The sequence below is a fragment of the Eulemur rufifrons genome, chromosome 14 (genome assembly GCF_041146395.1).
Source record: "Eulemur rufifrons isolate Redbay chromosome 14, OSU_ERuf_1, whole genome shotgun sequence".
In the NCBI taxonomy this organism is placed as follows: Eukaryota; Metazoa; Chordata; class Mammalia; order Primates; family Lemuridae; genus Eulemur; species Eulemur rufifrons.
Genome location: NC_090996.1, coordinates 36883079 through 36897210, shown reverse-complemented (window position 1 = coordinate 36897210; position 14132 = coordinate 36883079). Strand labels below are relative to the sequence as shown.

Genomic DNA, 14132 nt, shown 5'->3' with positions numbered 1-14132 from the left:
CCACGTTGACTACAATGCTTTTTATTCTTCTTTACCCTGTGAGAAGCGCTTTCCGCAACACACGCACCGTCTGGGATGTAGCATTGTGGGGTAAGAGAAATGGCCACTGAACAGAAAAAGACTACAAGAGCTTGCGAGCAAGCAGTAATACAACACAGGAAAGGACATAGCTAAAAACAAGGCAAAACAGCAACAGCCTACTCTACCCTAGGTAACAGGTACCTTTCCTGTGGCAAAGGAAAAAACAGTTAAATTATAAAACCCTTAAAGGAACTTTGAGTGGCTTTAAAAATTGCTACTTTAAGGCCCAGCACAGTGGCTGGCACCTGTAATCCTAGCACTCTGGGAGGCCGAAGGAGGAGAATCCTTTCAGCTCAGGAGTTCAAGACCAGCCTGAGCAAGAGTGAGACCCCACCTCTAACACAAACAGAAGAAATTAGCCCTGCATGGCAGCGCATGCCTGTCATCCCAGCTACTCGGGAGGCTGAAGCAGGAGGATCACTTGGGCCGAGGAGTAGGAGGTTGCAGTGAGATATGACGTCTAGCCCCAGCAACTGAGTAAGACCTGTCAAATTTTATGCATTAGGTGAATCTCAAAGTAATCATCACATGTGAAGGGAACATAACTTTGAAAAAGAAAGAAACTAAAGCACTGAGGTAATTTCAGTAACTCCTACGAAGAAAGTATCTTTAAACCAAAACAGGTAACTCTACTAGGTTAAAACATAAGAAATTGGCAAAAAAAAAAAAAGAAATTGGCAATAGTCAACAAACACCAGCAATTCCACATGGGCCCACCCAGTGGTCTCCTGATAAATATTGAACCACCACCTCTTTTGAAAAAAAGCCCTGATTGGTACCTTTTGCCCATTCCCATGTTGGAACTGTCCCACCACAGCCAGTTTCAAACTGCCAGATGATGGCACCGAGCACGGAGTCGGAGCCAGAGGCACAGGCACCTCACCAACTCCAGCACACCACTGGCTCCACGGAACACGCTGAGGATCAGAGCAGTTCCCAAACTGTCCCACCCTTTTCTAAAACCAGGCTTTTGTCTGATTGATCCAGGTGCTGTCTTCCCTAGGTTAGAAGAAATATGCTGTTGACAGTTTAAAATACTAGTACAGTAAAGTCATTCATAACAAAGAATCAATGAGACCGGTACCTGGTTTCATCCATTCAACACTTGACTGCACACCTGTTTGGTGCCAGGTAGCATTCTGGGCATCATGGACAGCAGGGAACAAGACAAAGGAGGTCCCTGCTCTCATAAGAAATATACATAAAAATACATAATTTCAAGGACTGAGAAATGCCATGAAGAAATTAAAACAGTAATGGGGAAGCTATTTTAAACTGCGTGGTGAGTTAGGTGATATTTAAGCTGAGACCTTAAAGTTAAGGGGCCAGGCTCAAGATCTGGGAAAGACCATTCAGACAAAGGCAATGACTAGTGTAAAAGTCCTAAGGCAAGACCAAGCATGGCATGTTTGAAAAATTGAACAGACTATCTTGGGTAGAGTCTAATGAGCAAAGGTGAGAATGTCTGAGAGGTCGTGAGAGGCAAGAAGATCTCCTGAGCCCAGGAATTCGAGACCAGCCTGGGCAACACAGCAAGACCCCATCTCTAAAAAAAATTCTGCTCAGCTGGGCACGGTGGTACACGCCTGTGGTCCCAGCTACTCAAGAAGCAATGGCAGGAGATCACCAATGTAAAAACCTCCAACACAAGTCTCCTAGATTTAGGGAGGGATTTTCAGTGTACAAAAATGTATTGGAATGCCTGTCCTCTTGGTACCGTGCCGCCTATTTAGTCCCCCCTTAAAAAAGGAGAGGAGTATAAGTACATTTATCGTTTTGCACGGTAAACTAGCAGCTAGCCACAGCAATCCCAGGAGTTATGATCACACCACTACACTCCAGCCTGGGCAACAGAGCAAAACCGTGTCTCTTTAAAAAAAAAAAGAAAAAACAGAAAACCGTGACTATAGCTGAAATAAACTTAGTGGTAGGACTACACACCAGCTCAGAAATAAGGATCTTATTAACCCAAGATGGTTACTTCATACGTGAAATGCTAACATATGAATCCAAGTACGTCAATGTGGAATTCTAATGAAGATGACCCAATTAGTCTATAAAATAGATTCACTATGTTGTTCAGGCTAGGATTATTTCAGAACCATAGGAAAACACTGCTTGTGTGTCATCCAAAAATCATTTTATTTGGTATGTAAATAGACTTTTTAAGAAGTATAAAGGTCATGTTTATGTTAACGTGAAAGAAAACTATAATACCAAATCTGATTTTTGTTCAAATTAGTAATTAGGAGTTAAAGTAAAATATAGCATATCAGTCTAAATTACATGTTCATATTACGAAAACTGTAAAGAAATATGCACACACATACACACCCACACTCCCTGTAGCCATGAAAACCAAGTCTACATTATGGCCACATAAAAGTCCCACAAGTCAATAAAGACAAATTTTTGTATATTGCACAAAAAAAAGGAAACTCTGAAGACTGGTTTGAGGAGAATTTACACTTGCACATAAAATTATTTATTCATTCAGGAACTACCAAGCTACTCATTTCCACAATTTATCAAAAAGATTTTTTTTTTTTTTTTATCAACCAACAGAAAATGAGACCTACAGCTCAGGGGGAAAATGGCTAAAAGAAAAAAAATCTTGTCTCAGCAGAATGAAATACTAAGAATCTGCATGTTATTAATTCCCCTTGCGCTCTCATTTCCCAACTAAATATCAGTTAAACTCCATTTTTAGACTATGCATTGAAGTCTGTACAAGCATTTTTCTTTTTTTTTTTTCCTTTAAGAGCACAAATAAGCATATGCATTTAATACTACTCAATAAACTTGTGATTATCTTAGCTAGCTGCTAGTTTTCCGTGCAAAACAATAAATGTACTTATATTCCTCTCCTTTTTTAAGGGGGGACGAAATAGGCGGCACGGTACCAAGAGGACAGGCATACCAATACGTTTTTGTACACTGAAAATCCCTCCCCAAAACTATCAGACTTCTATTGGAGGTTTCTACAAAAAAAAAAATAAATAAATAAAAACTGCTAAGAATACCATTAGGCTTTCTCAGTAATTTCTCCTCTTTTCTAACAAAAAGAGTTGAGCAAAACACAGGAGAACAATGAAGTTTTGGCTCCTGATCTCACCTGAGCCTACATCCCTGATAAAAAGAAGGGTACAGTATAGTCCAACTGGAAGTGTCTAGTCCATGAAAATCACCAACACTCAGAACTCAAGAAATGTAACTGGAAAGAAATATGGGGCAAGCCCAAAATAAATTTTTTACATGTTGTCACCCTATTTCCAAACCAGGTTTTCCTCTTCTTTATTTCATTTGCCTTAGCTCTCTTCATTCCTTTCCTACCTCCTCTGTCCCTTACCATTTCACTGTGTATTTTCACTTCCCATACACAAAAGTTGACTGGAAACTTACTTTATATTCTTGTATCTAAAGCTGTTCCTACTTCATTCTTATAGGACTATACCGTTTGAGGGGAAGTTCAAATACTTTCGTTATAGAAACATGCACATAGGGCTGTAACCAGAATCAGGAGTAACAAGACAAGCAGCCATTCGTTCAGGAACTCTGAGTGCCCATCGTGAGCCAGCCACCGTCCTGGGGACTCTGCAGTGAATATATAAAACAATGCTCTATCCCTGAGGGCACGAAAGCAAGACTGTGCTTGGCAGGTTCAAGAAACCTGGAGGATGCCTGGGGGCCAGAGTAGAGGAAGCCAAGGAGAAACCTGATTGTGTAGGACACAAAGCCAGAGAGGCAGGAGGTACAGATCAACGGAGGCTCTTATAGGCACAGTAAATATTCTGGCTTTTACTTTCAGAAAGCCACGGAACGGTTTGAACACAGGAGTGAAATCATCAGACTTTCACGTTAAAAGGATCACCCTGGTTGCTGCGTTGAGAATAGAAAAGTACAGAAGCAGCGGGGAGACGAGTGACTATGAAAATAACACAAGCAAGAGGTTACGGTTGCCTACAGCGGTGGCAGCAAATTGTGGTTCCATGTATAGTTAAGGCAGCCTTTAAAGTAGATAAAGAATGTACTTTTGTGATAATTATTTGAATTAGATGGGGGAGTATCAGAAGGAAAGGAGTCAAGACGTCTATGTGGTTTGGGGCCAGAGAAACTGAAAGAGGGAGTGGACATTTAAAAGATGAGGAAGACTGGAATGGAAACAATTATTGGAATGGGTGGGAGAGAAGAAGGAGGCGACGAGTTGTTCAGTTGTGACATGTTAAATTTGGGATCTAGATGTCTAGTTAAATTAGACATCTAGCTGAAAATGTTGAGTACGCAGATGAACATACAAGTCTGGAGATTAGGAAAGAAATTCAGACCAAAGATAAAATTTTTAGTTAGAAATATATACTTCTAGCTAGATGAGATGAGATCACAAGGGACTAAATAGAAATACAGAAGAGGTCTAAACATATATCCCTGGAACACTGCCTCGTTTTTTAGAAGTTGGAGTGATGAAAAGGAACCAGCAAAAGAAACTGAAAATAAACAGTACTATCCCAGAAGCAAAGGGAAGAAGGTTTCAAAGAATAGAACATTATCAACCACATCAAATGCTGTGACTGCTGCTATCTTCACTGATATTGGAATTCACCAAAGAGGTCACTAGTAACCTCAAAAAAGAGCTGCTATAGTAGAATGGAAGAGAAAAAAATAAAATAAAATAAAATAAAAAAACCTCACTGTAGTGGATCCAAGAGAGAGAGGGAGTACTGAAGACCACAAATATCAACTTTTCTGGAGAGTAGTAACGAAAAGAAAGATGCAGTGTGGAACAAGGTTTTTTAAAGATGGGAGATTTCAGTATCTATATGCTGCATATATATCTATATGCTGACAGGAATGATCCGGTAAAAACAGGACACTGACGCATCTCGTTGGCATGCACGAGGGGATGGACACGGAAGCAACGCAGTGTCCTTGACGGGAGGAAGACAGAGAACACCAGGGCAGCCCTGCAGACCAGGGTGAAGAACAGCAGGAAATGCAAAGAGCATGCGCAGAGGCCTGAGGGACATGGAAAGGCTTTCTGATCGCTTTCATTTTTCACACACGGGAAACACGTTATCAGATGAAAATGGAGAAAAGGGTAGAGGTTTGAGGAGAGAGGTGTAAAATAGTCCTTTAGGGGAATGCTAAAGTGATTCAACCAGGGAAATGTCCTGGGATTACACCACTGTCAGCAACACAAAGGGCCTTCCTGAGGTCAGCGTACAGGCACTGAACGGGAGACCCGGGTCAGCATGGCTGTGTTTTCCTCAGAGCACGGTCTACTGCCCAGGTGCAGGCTCACCCGGACGGAGAACTGCATGTAAACGGTGTGGGGTGGAGGGCTGGCCAGGAGAGTGCAATGGAGGAGCGCCCTACATGGAACTGAGGGCGCATGAAAGGGAGAGATTATAATAGTGGACCATGGCTTCAAGGCAGGGAAAATACTCAAGTAAGGATGTGCAGGAAGGGGGACAGCAACAGAGGTGGCAGAAGCAATGGACTGCAGGTCCCAAACAGACAGAAGTACTGTCACGGGGGGTTACAGTTGTCCCACGGGGGTTTGCTTCATGGAACCACACCATACCAAAATCCCCAGATGCTCAAGTACCATATGTAAAATACGTAGGTGTTTGCATATAACCTATACATATCCATAGAATTTAAAGCATCTCTAGATTACTTATATGTAAATGCCATTAAGTAGCTGTTATCCTGTAGTTTTTAAATTTGTCTTTTTTTTAGAGACAGGGTTCAGTGTTTTTGATCCACAGTTGGTTGAATCCTCACATGTGGAACCCACAGACACAGAGGGTCTACTGTATCTGACAGAAGTTGGAAATAGAGGATGCGGAGGCCCCAGTGGAATTATGCCGAATGAAACATCCTTAGTAAAGTATGGGCAGTTCTGGTTAAAATGTTATAGAACCACCTTAAACACCAAAGCAGAACGTCACCCTGGGCAAAGTGGGCCCGCAGCTGAGGAAAGCTGGGAAGCGAAATTAAAGATAGAGAACTATTTCACGGGAATTGTAGCTGGGGGTCCCAGACATAGAATTCTCCAGAAAACTATTTCCAGCAGTCCTAAGGCGTCCGCTTTGAACAACCTGTCCAACCCACGAGGCAAAAATGCCAGATCACAAACAGATCAGCTAAAATAAACCATACCTTTCCCCTCGATTCCTTTCCCCCACTGAGGTGGACCCTGAGCAGGCGAGGATGTCATACTGAAGAGAATCTGGCAAAGTAAAAAGAGAAATCAAGTAGGAATCTTCCTCCAAAGCAGGCTTCTAGGTCTGAAACAGTGGGAACCAAAGAAGAGTTCAGAATTGTGTGAGCGTCTCAACACTGATTATACTGAACTGCACCTTCTAATGACTAAAATAAGATTACGAATGACAAGTGACCACAAGAGTTTTTATTACCTGAGAGTTACTGGAAAAGTTATCTGATCTTACTAAGAGCTCATCCAGAGGTAGAGACTGAATCTATAGAGGGTCTGAAGGCACAGTGAAAACTGTTTTCTGCTTAGCCTTACCAAGTCCCATCCACTGACCATACTAGTTCCACAGATACCCATAAATTCCCACTACGTGTAAGGTAATAAAATATACACAATGCTAGATGTAGCAGAAATTCATTTTTGCTTTACTAAGCAAAAAGTGAAAGCAAATTATTACGTCAAATAGAACAAAAGTCATTTTAGGTTTGAGTACAAGTACAAAATTTGATCATGGAAGATGTCATAAGAAATCTTAGCATGAGTTTCTAAGCGGGCAAGCAACAAAACAGAGATATCAGGGCTCACCATTTAGTCATTTTCAAAGTCACCTCTATTTAATCCGGACTCATCTAATGCATTCTAGGAAAAGGAGTGAGTACGTGCTACTATAATTTTGACTGAAATACATTTGCGGGTATTTTACAGTGTCAAGATAAAGACAATAAACACAATTTATTACCAAGTCTTTTTGGCATTTCAATTCAGAAACCACATTTGGATGCAGTCACAGACGAGTCTCAACGAAATTCTAGTCCATTCATACTTTAGTAGTATTACAGAAAGAGTCAAGCATACTTAAGCTTTGAACTGAGGCAGCAAGTCAATATTTAATATGCTAAATTCCAAGTTTTTCCAGGAAGCATGAAAAAAATCAGAAAAAATGCTATCACCTAACTAGCAAGCAAGCATTAAGGATAAGCACGTTTCACTCAGTTCCTCTCAAGAATACACAGGGAACCTACAATGCCCCCCATTCTGACACATTACTAACATTTAACATTCAATAAAATGTTAAAATATTTGTTTCATAAAAACGGAGATAAAAAAAACACTAAAACAGGCCAGGTGGGGTGGCCAGTACCTGTAATCCCAGCAGTTTCGGACGCAGAGGCTAGGAGTTCCAGACCAGCCTCGGCAACGTAGCAACACCTCGTCTCTACCAAAACTTTGAAAATTAGCCGGGCTTGGCAGTGCAAGCTTATTACCCCAGCTACTCGGGAGGCTGAGGTAGGAGGATCGCTTGAGCCCAGGTGTCTGAGGTTGCAGTTGAGTGATAGTCATGCCACCGCACTCCAGCATGGGTGACAGAGTGAGACCCTGTCTCTAAAATTAAAAAACAAACAAACAAAAAAAAAACTACAATATATAAAAACCAACAAGCATGTTTCATTGTGAGTGAAAAATCTTATAAAACCTTAAAAATAATCCCAGATTCATCCTAAAACAGATTAGAAATCTAAAGATTTTCATGATTTTTAAAAAGACAACTGGGAATTAAAAACATAATAGCAACCTATACTAGACAATAAACGTGAGAAATTTGTTATATAAGCATTGAAATAAAAATTTTAAAATTCAAAAATGTTTTCTACAAATGCTAATTAATAAACTCTCACAATCTACACAGGCAAACATGGGCACAGCTGCAAATGCCTTGTTAGCATCATTCTTAATCACTTGATTAATTGCATCTGAGAGAAAACAAATTCCTTCTAGATCACTCTGAAGGGTCTTACAAAAAAATCAACCCTCCCCCCCAGCAGACACATCTACCTCGATGAAGAAAACACCAACATTTCAAATATTCCAACAATCATAAAATAGGATAATCCTGGAATTTACTCAGCCTCAAAACATTATGAACTACTCCAACACAGGAATAATACCTTAAAAACACCTACAGTGTTTTCTGAAGTACAAAAAATATTCATTATGAATCCTGATTTCTTGGAAAAATTATTTGAACATGTCTCAATGCTGTTGATTGTCAAGAATTCTGATGATGTGCTTATCCAAAAAAAAAAAAAAAAAAGAAAAAAAGAAAAAAAAAATGCCAGGCACTTTTTATTTAACATATGACAGCCTGCTTACATTGTTCTTTATCATCGCTATTAGATTTCTTATCAACACCAGACTGAGAGTGGTAAATTGTCAAGAAATACACATTGCTTCCTCCAAGAAATACATATTTAAAGAAAAACTATCACAACTCTCTACCACGACAATTTGAGGGATTCCTTCCCTTACTATTCCTAGGAACAACAATCACAAAGAGCTAATGGCCAGCAAGTCTAAAATCTAAAACTTCTATTTGAATGTATACATTACTTTCCACAATGTAGAAACTACTACAAGCATCGACAAGTCAAAAGGGTCCACCAAAATTCAAAAGCTAGCTGCAAAAATCATTGGTAATCTACATTATTTTGTAAAGATCAAGATTGGCTTTGGAGTACATTAACTCAGACTGCTGAAGAGGCCAAATATTGTTTTAAACATATAGAAATAAGATAAAAATAGGCAATGCAACCTTGGAATAAATGCAATACTAAAAATTTCATCTTCTTTTTAATAAACAGTTCCATCAGTTGTAAAACTACAGGTAAAGTCCATATATGGAACCACAAGTTATTACTAACAATCCTTCCAATTTCAGCACTACCAAGTTAGTACTGTATTTGTCTGTCAATAGTAAAGAAAAGGACAAAATAAATTCCTGAAATGGTGCTTTACTTAAAAACGTTTCTTATGGAAAAGGAATCCAATGTTTATCATCAGTGATTTTTAAAAATAGAAAATATTTCTGTTGCAAAGATTATTTACAGAACACAGAACCAGAAGTCCATGACCTTTCAATAAATACACTGTACTAAAGAGTACAAGAGAGTACAAGAGTACTAAGAGAGAGATAATAAAAACACCAGTCTGTTAAATCTCTTCCTCGCTTCTTTTTAAAATGTAGATAGATTTTATTAAACTGACAATACGAAAGTGTAACCCAGTAATCTTAGCCCTCTTAAGTTACTTATTATCTTTTCAATAGACTGTTATGAATTTACAGTTCCTGCAGTTCACCTGCCACCTTTCCCAATTTAAAGCAGACACTAGGGGTTGAAGACAGTCTCGACTTGCAACATCAATTATAAGAAAGAACTTTATGCTCGTTTTAGAAAAGGATTATTGTGAGTTTTGTTCGGCCCCAGAAACACCGCTCAGCACAGATCTCAGCACATAAGAGATGTTTAATGAATATCTCTTGAGTAAATGGTAATGTTGAATTGTATTAGTGCAACATTAGTTTTTTTTTCCTCCTTCAATTTACAGTTCTCCCTTGTTGGAAATGAAACTCAAGACCATAGCAGTCCCTCAAAAACACATAAACAACTTTATTCACAATGAAAAATAAAGCTGGGTCTCAAAATACAATCCCAGCGCCATCTTTATGTTCTCCATTATTTTTAAAGAAAATGAGAAATAAAGCCTGTTTTTAAGAAATAGATAATGGATACCAACTTTTCTCAAAATAAAAAATTCACTTTTGAAACTTACTTTCTATGTTAGTAGTACTCAGAGTAACAACTGATGGTTCCAAAGTAGGCACGGATTGGGTAAAAATCCAAAACAAGCATAGAAACAAAACTACATGTTTTTTGCCAACGTTTTTTCCTTAATCTTAGTCAAAAGGGTATGTGCCTAAATTTTACTAGATGTGAGACCAGCTTTGTCTGATGCTTCCAGATTCATTCGTTCAACAAATATTTTAATGAGCATCTACTGTATTCCAAGCCCTTTAACGTTTGCGTTTGCAAACTGCACACCACCACCGAATTCCTCTGCGAAGCCTTATCATTTAAAAGGATGGCAAGGTAATAAGGAATCTCAACACCGTTTCTTGCACACATTAAGTCAGTGGATTGGGACGCTTTTTCAGCCGTTAAAGCGGCATCAGCGAGCCGCTGCCGACCACACCCGGGACCCAAAATCACAACCAGGAGCCACAGCCGGTGAAACCACCTGTGAGAGTCGTCCGCGCTCCTCCTCCGAGGAGGCGGCCGGGGCTTCCACTCCGAGCCCAGCGAGCTCCGCTGCGGGACCGCGGGCGGGACGCGCCGGGCGCCTCGGGCGACATTCCGGCTCCGGAGCCCGGGTCCCCGCCCCGCCAACCCTCAGCTGGAGACCCCGGGCCGTCCCCGCCCGCCCCTCGCGCCACCCTCGCGACCGCCAGACCCGCCAAGTTGGGGGGAGGGGTCTGCATTTCCGCTTTACCGCGGCGGGCGGTGGGCGCCTCGGTCGCCCGCCTGCCTGAATTCCGAGCTGAGCTCGTGTCCCTTCCTCAGAGGGAAGGGACGAAACCCAAAGGGCGGGTCCCCGGGGAAGAGACCTCGCCCGAACCTGGAAACGGAGCCGCAGGCTCAGCCCGGAGCCCACGGGCGGCGCTCACGGCGGAGTCCTCGGGCACCGCGGTTCGGGGCTTCAGGCCGCCGCCCAAGGGCCCGAGAGGGCGAGGCGCGGGGCCGGCGCCGCACTCACCGTCACCTCTGTCTCGGCCGCCCGCTCCCGCAGCGCCGCTCTCTGGCCGGCTCCGCGGCTGCCGCCGCCCTCACGCCCGCAGCTGTGCTCCCGGTTCCCTCCGCGCCGCCCAGACTCGTGCGCGGGCGCACCCGGAGGCGTCGCGCGCTCCCAGGGCGGCGGGGGGCGGGGCCTCATCAGGCAACCGCGGCGGCTGCCATGCCGGCCCCGCCCCCGGGCCGGCCCAGCCAGGCCCCGCCCTGGCCAGGCCCCGCCCTGGCCAGGCCCCGCCCCGGCCAGGCCCCGCCTCAGGATGGGCGGGCGGCGCCACCCCCACCTTGGAGCCGCGCAGGCTGGGCGGCCGCTGCTGTGGGGAACCGACCGCGGACAGCAGGGAGTGGAGCTTGTGCGGGAAAGCGCGCGCGGAAGATGGCCACCGAGCCTGCGCGGGAGCGCGCGGGAGCCTCTTCCCAGCCCGGCCCGCAGGCGGCTGCGGCTCGCGCCCGCCCGGCCGAGGAGGGGCGGTTTCTGCACGCGGTGTGGGCCGCGGCCGCGCCCTGAGGAGGAAGCGGGTGCCGAGCTGGCGGGGGACGAGGTGTCTGTCGGTCGCAGTTGAGACCTCGAGGTCCTGAAACCCTCCGACCATTGTTTTTTTCAATGTCACAGTCAGAATCGTTTTGTCATTCGCTGGCTTCAGGCCCGGCACATCCAGCTGGCGTTTGCAATGCGAAAACTGTTCGTGCCCCAGACCCCTGTGACTCCTCCCCGGGATCGCATACCTCCCAGAAGTCGGGACACGTGACAGTGTCCCAGTCTAGCGGCCAGTACTCCACCAAAGGACCCGCCAAACTCTGCCTGTGGTCAAAGGGACAGAGAGAGCCAGGTGCCGGTGTCAGGGCATCCTTCCAGCTGCTCAGGCCACAGACTTTGGCGTCATCCTTGGTCCCTCTCACACTCTCATTTTCACTTCCAATCTGCCAAGAAAGCTCGTTGGTTCCACTTCCAAAATACATCAGACTAGTTCTCACCTGCGTTACTTCCAGCATCTCAATGATACCTCAGTGACCTACTAAACCGCAGGGCCTCCCTGCCCATCATCTACTCCGTTTACTGTCAAAACAGCCGGAATATCCTCTCACAAGGAAATGTCACTTAGCGTTGATACTTAGCCTGAGCCAGGTATTTAAAATTGTAACCGCCAGACACCAATTCTCAATCCTTCCTACTTCATTCTTTTTCTTTTCTTCCCATGACACTTCACACCTGGTAGCGATCTCTATGGTCAGCTTTCCGGATCTATGGTTAGGCATTCACAGATTCAACTAACCGCAGGTCAAAAATATTCAGGAAAAAAAATTAAATAACACAAGAAATACAGTATAACAACTATTTATATAGCATTTACATTGTATTTGGTATTGTAAGTAATGTAGAGATCATTTGAAGTATACAGGAGGATATATATGAGTTATATATTATGCCATTTTATATTAGGGACTTGAGCATCCACAGATTTTGGTATTGGTGGGGATCCTGGAACCAATCCCCTAAAGATTCTGAGGTATGACTGTATTTATTTTACATGTTTACCTTTTAGTGTCTCTCTGGTCTTCGCCGGTAGAAGCTGGGATTTTTGTCTGTTTTGTTCAACTGATGTACCCAAGTGCCTAGAATAAATGAAAAATTTTTAAATTCCCTGAGATAATAAAAAGTGTAAAGCAACAAAAAAATGACCCGTTTTGTATTTTAAATTTCCTCTTGGTTTCAATTTCTATTAGTTAATTTGGTCAATATTATATTCATAACACTCTCCTTACATATTTAATTTAGCCTTTAAGATTTAAAACAAAGCAATTTAAAGCCACAGACAGTTTGGATTTTGTTTGTTTGTTTGTTTCTCTCTGTCTTTGAGACAGGGTCTTGCTCTGTCACCTGGGCTAGAGTGCAGTGGCGTCATAATAGCTCTCTGCAACCTCCAACTCCTGGGCTCCAGGGATCCTGCTGCCTCAGCCTCCTGAGTAGCTGGGACTACAGGCACACGCCACCACACCTGGCTAATTTTTCTTTCTAGTTTTTGTCGAGACTGGGTCTCACTCTTGCTCAGGTTGGTCTCGGCCTCCTGACCTCAAGCGATCCTCCTGCCTCGGCCTCCTAGAGTGCTAAGATTACAGGCATGAGCCACCATACCATGCCCCGTCCCCGCCCCCACTCCCCTCCCGTGTCTGCCCGGGTCCCCCCCTCCCCTCCCCTCCCCCTCCTGCCCTCCCCTCCCCCTCCTGCCCTCCCCAGCCCCCCGCCGCGGCTGCGCTCTTCCCCCCGCGGCCACACGGGGGCGCAGCCGGACAGTGAGCGGGGGCGGGGCGGGGCGGGGCGGGAGGACGGGCATGGGCGGGAAAGGGGGCGCCGGGGAGGCGGGGGTCTGGCTGTGTTAAGGGGCAGTTTTCCCCTAAACTGATCTACAGACTAACCAGGATCCTTACTGAACCCTGGCAGCGCCTTTTGTTAGTGGAAATGACAAGCTGACCCTAACATGTGTATGGAAATTCAGAGCATCTAGACAATATGCCAGCCAAAACAATTTTGAAAAAGAACAAAATTGAAGAACTTACACAACCAGGCGTCCAATTTTACTACAAAGCTATGGCAATAACGACAGTGTGATGCTGACACAAAGATGGACCTACAGCCAAGTGGAACAGAATAGAGGTCCAGACTTAAACCTTTCATTTATGGTCGATCAATTTTAAACAAGGATATCAAGATAATTGGATTGGGAGAAATGACAGCTTCAACAATTGGGACTATCTACAAAGGTCTGTTTGTATATCGTCTATAGTACCAAATTGGCTTATAAATAAATGAGTATTCGTAAATTATGCAAATAAGCCCAGATGTTTTTCAAATGCACAGGACTTAGTAATCTTTTGGCAGATGAGACTGGTCTAATATTGGTTTGATGGGAATGGCCAGGTCTTCAGCTAAATATGCATATATTTAACTTTAAAGTTTTTTTTTTTTTTTTTTTTTTTTTTTTTGTTGAGACAGAGTCTCACTTTGTTGCCCAGGCTAGAGTGAGTGCCGTGGCCTCAGCTTAGCTCACAGCAACCTCAGACTCCTCGGCTTAAGCGATCCTACTGCCTCAGCCTCCCGAGTAGCTGGGACTACAGGCATGCGCCACTATGCCCGGCTAATTTTTTTCTATATAGATTTTTAGTTGTCCATATAATGTCTTTCTATTTTTAGTAGAGACGGGGTCTCGCTCAGG

The 14132-nt window shown here is 43.7% G+C and overlaps 1 long non-coding RNA gene across 5 annotated transcripts in view; it reads right to left on the bottom strand.

Annotated features, from left to right (window-relative positions):
• LOC138394799 (uncharacterized) overlaps positions 1-12530 on the bottom strand; it is a 53410-nt gene extending 40880 nt beyond the window's left edge. For 4 of the 5 annotated variants that reach the window (XR_011235328.1, XR_011235327.1, XR_011235326.1 and 1 more), the window contains exon 1: positions 10889-10967. This is a non-coding gene — a long non-coding RNA (uncharacterized lncRNA). Of the gene's footprint in view, positions 1-10888; positions 10968-12457 lie in introns of those variants that run through there. The other variant, XR_011235329.1, reaches the window with a different exon arrangement.
• Between the last annotated feature and the right edge of the window lie 1602 nt (positions 12531-14132).